Raw genomic sequence first — 14,076 nt, 5'->3', positions numbered from 1 at the left:
TGTTAAAAACTGGTTTTTCTGTAGGCAAAGCAGACTCTACATTATTTGTAAAAATAGTGAATAATCATACCCTAATTGTTCAAATATATGTAGACGATATCATCTTTGGATCTTCTAATAGCACTCTTTGTGAAGAATTTTCTAAGTCCATGCAGAAAGAATTTGAAATGAGTATGATGGGAGAACTCACCTACTTTCTTGGACTGCATATTAAGCAAACCAAGGATGGAGTTTTCATCAATCAATCTAAGTATGCTCGTGAACTTCTGAAGAGGTTCAACATGAACTCAACTGCTTCAAAAACAACTCCTATGAGCACTACTACTGTTTTGGACAAAGATGAAGATGGTAAGTCTGTTGATACAAAGGTATACCGAGGTATGATAGGATCACTTCTCTATTTAACTGCTAGCCGTCCAGATATTATGTTCAGTGTTTGCTTGTGTGCTAGATTTCAGTCAAATCCAAAAGAATCACATCTTAAGGCTGTAAAAAGAATAATAAGATATTTAAAAGACACAGTTGATTTTGGATTATTCTATTCAAAATCCTCTACATTTGATTTAATCTCATACAGCGATGCTGACTTTGCTGGAAGTAAATCTGACAGAAAAAGCACAAGTGGAACATGTCATATGCTAGGGCACTCACTTGTATCATGGTTCAGTAAGAAACAAAACTGTGTATCCTTATCAACTACTGAAGCCGAATACATTGCTGCTAGCCTAGCCTGTACACAAGTTATCTTGATGAAACAAACCTTAAAAGATTTTGGTTTAAATTTTGAAAATACAACTATTTTCTGTGATAATACTAGTGCTATAAACTTATCCAAGAATCCTATTTTACACTCACGAACTAAAGCACATTCAAATAAGACACCACTTCTTAAGAGAACAAGTCTTAAACAACATAATTAAACTGGAATTCATACCCACTAATCAACAGTTAGCAGACATTTTCACTAAACCATTGAAACATGAAGACTTTACACGAATTAGAAGAGAACTAGGAATATGCAAACTAAGTGACTTATAAATTAATCACACTTATTATAATACTTATAAGTTTTGTTAAAATCTTATTTTAAAAGTTTTTCTTCTTATCGATTTTTGTTAGTCATACAAGATTTCCATATTCACGTACACTTTAAAACTCTTATAAGACACATTCTTTATGTCTTTCAACTTGTCATCTTTTCAAGTACACATCCATTATGACTTCTTGTCCTATCTCCTTTCACTCATATCCATAAAAACTAATTATATTAAAAGCTATCATAACATTGTTCACATCACTCATCTCATAACTCCTTTATTATTTTTGTCCTTTTGTGAAAACTTCTCTTACGATAAATTGATTCACCTTCAACATGAAAACATATTAGTTTATGAGAACTCTTGCTTTTCGAATTATTAGTTAAAATCGAATGTTTATTTTGGTTCTTTTACCTTTCTCTAAAAGATCTAGTTGCTATGTTCTCACGTAAATTTTTACTATATCATTTAATATATCATAGATTACGTACACTCTATTATATCTCACGTAAAATTTTACTATATCATCTGTTATATCATAGCCTAAAGAACTATCTATTATCATCTCTTCATGCTTTACATCTCTTACAAAAAGTATTTGTACTCCACCCATTAGTACGTTTTGTATCACCTTCTTTTTTATCTTTCTCTATATATATATTATACGAAGCTCCTTTTCATCTGTGATCATCACTCTCTCTTTTTATATCTCTCTCCATTCTTGTCAAACCGAGTTTGTGACTCCTTTACTAGTTTAAAACTTAACTTTATTCTCTATGAACTTCCTCAAATCGAGTTTCTTTAAAAATATGTTTATCAAATAAACAATAATTCATATCAATCATAACTTTATGTCTTTTATCAATCATGTTTTTTTATTACTTCTTATCCTACTCGAAAATCCATATATGTCATCTCACTTTTCTCTATGACTTCTCTCACTCCTTCCACGCATATCCATAAAAATATTTCTTATACAAGCAATTATTACTCTTCATTCATAAATATCTTTTTGTCTCATCACTATTCATAGTCAAAGTGTGTCCCTCTCATCTTTACGTATACTCATAAAACAATACAAATGTGAAGACACATTAATCATGACACATTTTTTTTAAGGCATTCTTTTCTTTCAAAAATGTCATATCTTTCAAACCACATATCCGTATCACCCTTCTTTATGTCTAGTCATTCTTTTTCCACACATATCAAAATATATACTTATTAAATAACAAATTATTGCCTCTCACTCTCTTATCTTTGTTTGTCTTATTCCAAAATCACTCTTCACGAATTTGGAATGCTTCCACATCAAGTAATATCATGTAGAAAAAGTTGTTTGTTTTATTAGGCCATTATTTTCTTCACTCTCTTCAATATGTCACTCCATACTCCATTCATAACAGTTCTCACTACTCGATACACTCTCCCATAGTATATTTGTTCAAATCTATGTCCCTCTTAACTTACATACCAATATGATACACTATCTTCCACCATTGATTTGATTTGTCATTCACAAGCCCCTTAACTTACAACTCACAAATTTCCTTATTCAAACTACAATCCAAAAATCATTCACTTCCATTGTCATTCAATTATTGTCACAATTATTTACTCTCTTCTATTTAATTGTCGGGTTCATTCCTCACCAATACCACTCGTAGCTCACTATCTTCATACATACTTTCAAACTCCTTCTCTCTCAACTTCCTTTTGCAATGGCTTCCTCTTCAAACTCTGCAATCACTGTTGCAGATCTTAGGTATCCAAGTCTTTTTCATGACTACAACTTACTTTGTTCTCGACCCATTCATGAAGGAAAATTAGTTCACTATGAAGACTTCATGCTATTTGACCTAGACAACTATCTCCCGAACTCAAACATCTACTAGGATCTTCATCCCAAGCTGCCTACTATCCTGAACTAGTTCGACTATTCTATACAAACTTTTCTACTGATCATGAATAAACTACAATCACCAGTAAAGTTCGAGGAAAGCTGATGTTTTTCGATGCTTCCGACCTAGGTAGAATTCTAAACCTACCTTCCACCGCCACCGACCTCAACAACATAGTACCAATCGAACGATCGGTACTTCAAAAAATTCTTCTCTGCACCAACTGCTACCAACTTCCCTGGCACATGAGGAATCTCCAACCTCATGCTCAATTACTTGCCCAGATTCTTCTCCACAACATCTATCCCAAGCTTCCCCGCAAGGGATTAGTTTCACAAAAAATCTCTCTCCTTATCTACGCAATTTTTTCTTCTACTCCGATAAACTGGTCCTCCATTCTTTTCGACCTTTTTATTCGTTATCAAAAATTCAAGCCTCTTCTTTTTGGGTGTTTTATAACTCCCATCCTAAAATACTTCAAAGTACCCCTTCACAACGAAGTTATCCTCCATCCCTCTCAGGTCCTCGATGCTACTACCTTCAATCTAAGGTCCCTGCACATGCCTGACTCTGATGAAGAAGATCCAACATCCACCTTCAATTACTTCCCTGCTCTGATGGATGTCCAGCGTTCTCAGGATCGTATTCTTTGCCGTCAAGCCTCGTTGCAGCAAACTCTACGGACCCTCCAGTCGGATCAAGTCAACCGAACACATCCTACTCCACCTTCAGAATAAACTTATTTTTTTTACTGTAATATTTATTATTGGTCTGTAATAACTCTCTTACTCTGATCCCTTCCTTTTTGTTTTTGACAAAGTGAGAGAAAACTTGTCTCCATTATTGGAGAAATACTCTCTGTAAACATTTTTCAATATTTTATCATATTATTATTTCTATGCATAATGTCTTTTTGACAGGGGGAGCATATTTTGTCATCATCAAAAAGGGGGAAAATGTTGAGAAACTCTGTTTTGATGTCACATAATATGATACACTGTCGTATTTGATTTTATATGATATGATAATATGTCCTCTTGAAAAATGTTATATTATGACTGAATATGTTTTGCCATAAATCTAACGAGTATTTGATGCAAGAATATCTCACCCAAAAAGGATGGAGACTTCATGTTCAAGTACAACTAGTGCAATCATACTCATTGAAGAAAAAGCTTGATGAGCCATGCATTCCTAAAGATCAACTGAAGAGATCGGCTACCTCAAGATGAAGATTTTTTTCTTCTTTAGAGTCATATGTAACAGAACCTTCAGGAACATGCATATTGCATATTACAAACTCATTCATAAAAACTATATCATAAAAGTATACGATAGTTTTAAAAAGCTCCTTTTTTAAAACTAATAATTGTACCTTCTTACAACCCTTTATGAAAAAGGTATTTTGACATGATTTCAAAATGTAATAATTGTACCTTACATCATATACAAGACAACATGAAAAGAAATGTAGGAAAAAGACAAAACATGAAATCGGCTACATAAAGAAAAACAAATATAATATGTTTTTGAAAAGACTCTAGTTACCTTCTTTTAAAGAAATGATTTCAAATATGGGTAAAAAATAAAACATGAAAATCGGCTACATAAAGAAAAACAAATATAATATGTTTTTGAAAAGACTCTAGTTACCTTCTTTTAAAGAAATGATTTCAAATATGGGTAAAAGACAAAACATGAAAATCGGCTACACAAAGAAAACAAATATAATAAAGGTTTTGAAAAGACTCTAGTTACCTTTTTACAAACCCATAGAATGTCGACTTACTTGAAGTCATCATTCTCTTTGTATAGCATTAAATACCTCCTGTAAGAAATCCTTGTTAAAATATCCTTCTCAAGAATGTCGACTTTCTTGTAGTTCTCATTCTCTCTGAAGACTTTGAAAAACACAACATAAAGAAAACACTTGACATGACTATGTACAAATAAATATCTCAAAGCACTCATTGTACTTACACTCATTTAAAGTAAAGAAGTACTTATGTACCTCAAATCATTAATTAGAATAAAGACAAAACCACTATCCAACGTTCAATGTACTATTGTAAGAAATAGACTTTTGACATAAAATATGTATTACCTAAAATATTACAACGACTAGTGTACCCTATATTTTTACTTTTATGGAAAAAGACTTTTTCGAATTTCTCTAAAGATGTTTTTGAAATGACATATCATTTCACATCTCAAGAAGGCTACGATTTCAAAATGTAACGACTACTTTTTTAAAAGCTATATAAATACACTCAAATAAACTATTCAACCATGGAATGGACATGTGAGCTTACAACGAGAAAAATTCCTATTCGATATTTGAAAAGAGAGCCTTGAAAAAGAAAGAGAAAAAGAAAAAAAAGAAAAGAGAAAAAGTCAAGTCCAGCTCTTTGACAAAGAGTATCCTCTGAGTGACAAACAGAACATTCTGAGAATCCTTCAGTCGTGCATTCATATCATTCTGAAGGTTCTATAGGAAGTATTGTAACTCTGTTATTCATTGTTTTTCTTCTTTGTTGAAAGAAGTAGACCTCTGTGAAAGAGGGTGTTGTCCTTCTCTGTTGAGAGAAGAAGACCTATGTGGAAGAAGGTGTGCCCCTTCTCTGTTGAGAGAAGAAGACCTCTGAGGAAGAGGGTGTTGTACTATTTATCCGGTGACTCGGATGTTATAGTGGAAAGCTCAAGTGGTTTGCTTGGGGACTGGATGTAGGTCTGGGTATTGACCGAACCAGTATAAATTATGTGTTTTATGTGTTGTGCCTTATTGCCTGATTATTTTATTTTATGGATCTTTATCGTATTTCACTATTCACCCCCCCTCTAGTGGAATTTCAAATCTCTCAGAAAAACTCAGACGAAGAAGGTTTGAAAATCTCGGGAAAGTTTATAAAGACTTAGAAAATCTTGAAGAGATGAGAATCTCGGGAAAATCTTGAGAAAGTTTATAAAGACTTGGAAAACTATGAAGAAATAAGAATCTCAGGAAATTTTTGAGAAAGTTTATAAAGACTTGGAAAACTATGAAGAAATGAGAATCTCGGGAAAAATGGAAGGAATTCTTGAGAAAAGATGAACATTGAAAAGGAAAGCACTTGTTGGGAAAACTCGGACTTTGAGAATTTTCTTAAGAAAAGGATAGAAAATTTATCAGAAAATTCATTGGAGAAGGAAATTCAGAACTTAGGAAATTGAAATCCTGAGAATTTTATCTTTGAAATATCTGAAAATCAATTTTGATTTTGTGAAAAAGATGAAAATTCCTTTTGAAAATGGATCTTAAGAAAATAACTTTTTAAGGAAAATCACGGGAAAACTTTGATTTGGGAAATCCAACTCCGAATATCATCATAGTTTCTTGAGAAATCGATTCCATGAAGTGAAAATTTCTTGAGAAAATCATGATAAAAACAGATGATGCAAATGATTTGAATGAATGAATGCACTTTGAAAAGATTTCTGAAATTTTGTTGTAAAAATGTGGATTAAGCCAAAGTAAATCTTTCACATATTCTGACTGTGGCCATGAATATGTTCAGAGTTTACTTGAGTTAATTCACAATATTTCAAAATTTTAGAAATATGATGTGCATTTTAAGATAGCCTAAGAGTGTAGGCTCAGTGTGACTAGTGGAAAGATGATGGATCTGGGTCTCGTCCATATTCCGACTAGGGCCGTAAATATGGATTCCACCGAGTTCATCAACTCTCTAAGAGTTGGTGCACGTGCCATTCGTGTTCATCCACAGTGAATTTTGAAAATTTAGATATATGCACCATAGAATCAGGATATTACTGAAATCAAACTATATGAGATGCAACCTAATCTAAGCAGTAAAAATAAATATTATTCCAAATTTGATTGTTATATCTCTGACATAAATCAAAATAAATGAAATATATAATGTAGAAAGAATCATCATCCTCCAAATTTTCCTGCAAAACGAGAGTTAGTACCAAATAACCAAGAAATGAGTATATATATATAATATATACAACGAAGAGATATATACATATATCAAAATGCTAAAATCGGTGCTAAATATCATGTAACAATGGAGGTGTAATTATATGAGAAAATATATACATGGATGCTCATATATGGAAATAAGGGTACATGAAGGGATATATATATATATAAGTATAAGTATATATATATATATGTATATATATATACATATATATATATATATATATATATATATATATATGTATATACGTATACCTATAGGTAGATATACATAGATATACATATAGATATAGATATATATATACATATAATGAGAAAATATACATATTAGTAGAAATTCCCTATAATGGGTAAAATCAGAAAATACAGGTATATACAGTTTCTGTAGGGGATTTCACAAAGCTGTAATTCTCAAATTATAGCATATTTCTCAGTGAAACTAGGTATGGAGCTTCCCTATATATCAGTGACAAAGCATACAAAAGATGGCATAGGGATCATGAACGGATATGGATATATCCGTTCATGAATGTGGCTAATTATCAAGACTGCACACCTGCAGCAGAAAATGGCTATGTGCAGAAAATGGGTTGTGGAAGCACCATGGACTATTTCAAGGATATCATGAAAATGGTATGAAAAGCTTAGTGAAAAGGTGAAGAGTTTGTGGAAAATGATGAAACAATATGTGTAATTGGTGCTGCAAATGGGGTGATATTATAACAATACAGCAAACAAGAATTTAGCATTAAGCTAAGCATGATCTCATAAATCAAATGGTGAATGTTCCAGCCATAGCTTCATAAAACAGGAATTTTAGCATTAAGCTAAACAAAATCTCATAAATCAAATGATGATGTTCCAACATAGCTTCATAAAACAGGAATTTTAACATCAAGCTAAACAAAATCTCATAAATCAAATGGTGATATTCCAGCCATAGCTTCATGAAACAGGAATTTTAGCATCAAGCTAAACAAAATCTCATAAATCAAATGATGATGTTCCAACCATAGCTTCATAAAACAGGAATTTTAGCATTAAGCTAAATAAAATCTCATAAATCAAATGATGATGTTCCAGCCATAGCTTCATAAAACAGAAATTTAGCATTAAGCTTTAAACAAAACATGGTCACCTAAATCAAATGGTGATGTAGCTGGACTGAATGAAATGGAGAACACGTTGAGTTCTCTGCTGGATTGGGGATGGGCAGCAATCAGCTTCTTGTGTGGCTGGACTGAAGATGATGCAGATTTAAAACTCTGCACCTTTGCAGCAAAAGGAAAAGGGAAGAACCACCTGGTATACAAAGATCTGCAACTTGACAAAGAGGAGGTAGCAGTCGTTGGAGGTGGAAGAACTCCACGCTCAACCTCTTGCTGGCTGGGCTGAAAGCAAAGGATAAAGAAGTGTTGCTTCACGCTGGTGGCTGGACTGAAGAAGGTGATCTTCACGCTGGGCTTCCTGTTGTGGCTGAAATGAAGAAGGTAGACGTTGGCTGGCTGAAGGCAAATGGGGAGATGAAGAAAGGGGCGGTTTTTCTACTTCAAGCTGGATGTAGGAGAAGGATGGCAGGAACAACTACTTCACGCTGGATGGTCTGCGGCTGAAGTGGGGATGGCAATCGGCTGGGCTGAAGAAGGTGGACAGCTGCTGTTGGAGGTCCTGGGGTGGATGGAATGAAGAAGGGGAAGGCAGCTGCTGGGCTGAAGAAGGTGGACAGCTGCTATTGGAGGTCCTGTGGTGGCTGGAATGAAGAAGGGTGAAGAAGGGCTGAGCAGCAGCTGTGGGATGAGCAGCAACACGTTGAGGAGGAGATCCCCTGCAGAAATCCAAAACGAAAATAGTAAATCCCCCTTAATCGGCCAGGCTTCCTCCCCCTCATTTGATCAATGACCTTCCCTTTTAAAAAAAAATTCCAGCTCCCTTCAAAAATAAAAATAAAAACGCAGCCCCCCTCCCCATTCATGAGGTTCCGTTACCTCCTTTTTTTGAAATTTTTTTGAACTAACCGTTTCAAGAGGGGCGCACCTTATGATTTTTCAAAATGTTGGTTTCATTTCCCTAAGTTTTATGCAAAATTTAAATTTTATTTCTTTAGGGAAATTCGGCTGTGCCATTTAAGGCTGCCTCCTTCTAAAAAAAAAAATTTATTTAAACAAAGAAATAAAAAGTGAGTATTGAAATAAATGAGAGGCTTTTATGGAAATGCCATCTCAACCCACTTTTAAAATCCTTTTGAAAATAAAGTTTTTGTTTTGTTTTTGCAAGTCTTTTATTTTCAATTGGGGTGCCACATGTGTGTGGGCCCGCTAACTAAAAAATAAATAAATAAATATTGAGAAATTAAGAAAAATTTGCAAATTGGTATGAACTTCGGGTGGGTCCCGCTTGAGAATAAACAACTTACCTGAGAGTCTGAGTATGATGCTAGTTCAAAGACGGGTCCCGCTCCATTTATTTGAAGATACGAGATAAAACATTATTTGTTTTTCAAGAATTTGGAAAAATTGGGTTTTCAGGGCAAAAATATGGATAAATGTAAAAAAAAAAATTGTAAAGAGATTTAAAATCTTTTGCAAAAAGTTTTGAGATAAAATCTTTAAAATCAATATCCAAATATCCAGATTGTTTTCCTTGAGAAAATTTTTGTAATTCAAAGTCCTGGGGGTAAAATGGAAAAAATTGGTAATTTTGAATACCCAGGGTTTTAAAAAAAATCAATTTTAAAAAAAAAGTTTAAAGATCAAATCTGGATTGACAATTTTGAAAATCAGGAGTTCTAGATCTCAAAATGACATGCTGTGCAGTGAAATGACGCAATGCTATGCAAAGACATGTTCTATGAAATGTCACTCTGAGCTCGGACTTAGAAATTTTAGCTTTTTGTCCAGAAAAAGGATTTTGAAATTTTGTAATTTGAAGATATCTCTGAACCTAAATATAGAAATTTTGAGGCTCCAGAATGAAATTTTAGACTTTCTGCAAGATCTAAACTCAAAAATTGACCATTTTGCCCTTCATTCATTCCGGAGAACTGAAATGTGTCGATTGAGGGCGATGTCAAGAAGGTGAGTGAAAAATTAGGGTGTTTACATATGCCCCTCTTTGCTACTAAGCCGGCTTGTGGTCGAGCTTAGTGGCAAAGAAAAACACTCCAAATTTGGGCTATATAACAAAAAAAATGCCCTAGTTAGAAGGATCTAACTGGGTATGAAGAAATTAAGCCCGAGAAATATGATAGATATGAAATGGAGAATAAAGAGAAAATAGATTAGCTCTGAGAGAGCAAAGTTCAGGTTTTTGCCCTTAACCTGGATGGGATAGAAAATGGAATATTGGAAGGTGAATAAGACAACTTTTTTTTAGGCGATGGAAATGAAATTGTAAGAGGCAATTTTGGAAAATGATCAAGACGATCTGGTGAATTTTTCATCATTGTGAAATATGAATAAGGTAAGGAGTAAGACGACTCTTTCGACAACGCGAAAGATGGATATGGCAATCTTTTGACGAGAATAAGGTAACTCTTTCGGCAACACGAAAGACAGACAAGGCAAACTCTTTCAGAGAAGAGTAAGGCAACTCTTTTGACAATGCAAAAGATGAATAAGGCAATTTTTTCAACGAAGAATAAGGCAACTCTTTCGGCAATGCGAAAGATGAACGCAGGCAATCCAAAGGAGTAAGGCGATTCTTTCGACAATGCGAAAGATGATAAAAGCAATCCAAAGGAATAAGGCAATTCTTTCGACAATGCGAAAGATGACAAAGGCGATCCAAAGGAGAAAGGCGATTCATTCGACACCGCAAAAGATGACAAAGGCAATCCAAAGGAGAAAGGCGATTCTTTCGACACCGCGAAAGATGACAAAGGTAATCCAAAGGAACAAGGCGAGTCTTTTGACAATGCGAAAGATGATAAGGCGATCCAAAGGAGTAAGGCGATTCTTTCGACAACATGAAAGATGATAAGGCAATCCAAAGGAGTAAGGCGATTTTTTCGACAACGCGAAAGATGACAAAGGTAATCCAAAGGAACAAGGCGATTCTTTCGACAATGCAAAAGATGATAAAGGCAATCCAAAGGAATAAGGCGAGTCTTTCGACAACGCGAAAGATGACAAAGGTAATCCAAAGAAACAAGGCGAGTCTTTTGACAACGCGAAAGATGACAAAGGTAATTCAAAGGAATAAGGCGAGTCTTTCGACAACGCAAAAGATGATAAGGCAATCCAAAAGAGTAAGGCGATTCTTTCGACAACGCGAAAGATGATAAGGCAATCCAAAGGAGTAAGGTGATTCTTTTGACAACGCGAAAGATGACAAAGGCGATCCAAAGGAATAAGGCGATTCTTTCAACAATGCGAAAGATGATAAAGGCAATCCAAAGGAATAAGGCGAGTCTTTCGACAACGCGAAAGATGACAAAGGTAATCCAAAGGAACAAGGCGAGTCTTTCGACAACGCGAAAGATGACAAAGGTAATTCAAAGGAATAAGGCGAGTCTTTCGACAACGCGAAAGATGATAAGGCAATCCAAAGGAGTAAGGCGATTCTTTCGACAATGCGAAAGATGATAAGGCAATCCAAAGGAGTAAGGTGATTCTTTCGACAACGCGAAAGATGACAAAGGTGATCCAAAGGAATAAGGCGAGTCTTTCGACAACGCGAAAGATGACAAAGGTAATCCAAAGGAACAAGGCGATTCTTTCGACAATGCAAAAGATGATAAAGGCAATCCAAAGGAATAAGGCGAGTCTTTTGACAACGCGAAAGATGACAAAGGTAATTCAAAGGAACAAGGCGAGTCTTTTGACAACGCGAAAGATGACAAAGGTAATTCAAAGGAATAAGGCGAGTCTTTCGACAACGCGAAAGATGATAAGGCAATCCAAAGGAGTAAGGCGATTCTTTCGACAACGCAAAAGATGATAAGGCAATCCAAAGGAGTAAGGTGATTCTTTCGACAACGCGAAAGATGACAAAGGCGATCCAAAGGAATAAGGTGATTCTTTCGACAATGCGAAAGATGATAAAGGCAATCCAAAGGAATAAGGCGAGTCTTTCGACAACGCGAAAGATGACAAAGGTAATCCAAAGGAACAAGGCGAGTCTTTCGACAACGCGAAAGATGACAAAGGTAATTCAAAGGAATAAGGCGAGTCTTTCGACAACGCGAAAGATGATAAGGCAATCCAAAGGAGTAAGGCGATTCTTTCGACAACGCGAAAGATGATAAGGCAATCTAAAGGAGTAAGGTGATTCTTTCGACAACGCGAAAGATGACAAAGGTGATCCAAAGGAATAAGGCGAGTCTTTCGACAACGCGAAAGATGACAAAGGCGATCCAAAGGAATAAGGCGAGTCTTTTGACAACGCGAAAGATGACAAAGGTAATCCAAAGGAACAAGGCGATTCTTTCGACAATGCGAAAGATGATAAAGGCAATCCAAAGGAATATGGCAATTCTTTCGACAACACGAAAGATGATAAAGGCAATCCATTCGGAGAGAAGGCTAATCTTTCAACAACGTGAAAGATGACAAAGGCTATCCTTTCGGAGATAAGGCTAATTTTTCAACAACGTGAAAGGCGACAAAGGAAAATCTCTCGAAGGGGTCAAGAAACATCAATATGGACATCAAGCTGTCACTTAACGTCAGGATAGCTAGAAAATATTGTCAAAATGTTGAAAATTTTGTTGATTCAAAGTAATTGAAAATGATGCTCATTGTTGTAAAAATATTCCTTCTTTTCTACCTGAAGTATTACCTCCAAACAGAATTGACTTCATAGAATCAAGATTTGGAATCCAAATTGCTTGCGATTGACCTTCTTCAAAGAAGTTATCAATTTTCTTGATATGAACAAGAAAGAGAATTTGATATCATTAAAGCAATCTATGAAAGGATATTGATAATAGAATTTCACAAATTTAAAGAAGATTCTTGATAAATGTGGCAGTTTGATATCCTGGGAGCTTCTCTCATGATAATCTTCATGCGCTCTTTTGGCTCTCTTGAGTTTTTGCTACATTCTCCTTCATTTTGGAGATGTTCTGACTTTTTCTCTCTTTCTTTTTCCTCTCTTTCTCTCTTTTTTTTTTGGAAAGGTACGTTACAAACTCCTTCAACTTGGAGATGTTTCGATCCTTCTCTGACGATATTGGCTCATGGGTTAGAGATCTTTGGATGATAGCGGAAATTAAATATCTTTTGGGGATTGTCGGGAGGTTCATTGCATCTGCCTTCATCTCGACAGTGCTTTGGACTTTCCCTGGAAGAATCCGTCACAAACTCCGTCATCTTGGAGATGTTTCAAATCTTCTTTGGCCCTGGGGGTCTACTCGCTTAATTCACCTTCATCTTGACGACAAGTGAGAGATCCCTTTTGCGGATATTTAATTGCAGCTTAGGTGATTTTGAGGAGACATGGCTTGGATGAATTCTCTCTTTTTCTAGCGCTCAGGATATTTCCACTGCCTCATTTTTACAAGAATGGTCTTTCAAAATGTGCCATTGACTGCGATCAATATCAATCATCTATGGCTTTGTAAAAACATTGAATCTTCTTTTCTAGCCATATCGAGGATTTATCCTTCATCCTTTTGGTTGGCCAATAGAAAGAATTTGGATTTTGAATCCTTCTTCACAAAAGCTTTGCATTTTTGGAAGTGATACTGAAGGTAAACTGAGGTAAAATTTTGTGAAATAAAATTCTGAAATCAACAGGTAATTGATTGACAAATTGACAAAGTGTTCTTGAAATCCTTAGTAAAAGAGATCGCTTGACATCCGAGTTGACACATCCCTGACGATGATACTCAATTTCAAAGGTAAATCCAATACGAAGTTGGAATTTTGAAGGTAAGTCCTAGCATAATGTTGGACTTTGAAGGTAAGCCTAACTCAAAAGTTGGTTTTGAAAGACCATCCGATCAGGACTCAGGTTTTACAGGGAAAGCTGGAAGATTTGAGTCAAAACTCGAGCCTTCGAAGGAAAGCTAGGAAGTTTGGTTTCTAAGAAGATAAAGTTTGAGTCGAAACCCAAATCTTAAAAGGAAAACTAGGTCAATTCATATTTTTTAGTCAAAACTCAAATATTCAGAGGAAATTTGGAAAGTTCGAGTCGGGGCTCGAATCTCAAA

The sequence above is a fragment of the Nuphar pumila genome, chromosome 4 (assembly GCF_984573655.1).
Source record: "Nuphar pumila chromosome 4, dmNupPumi1.hap1.1, whole genome shotgun sequence".
Lineage (NCBI taxonomy): Eukaryota > Viridiplantae > Streptophyta > Magnoliopsida > Nymphaeales > Nymphaeaceae > Nuphar > Nuphar pumila.
The sequence above is the reverse complement of the archived record's forward strand: the minus strand, read 5'-3'. Positions refer to the sequence as shown.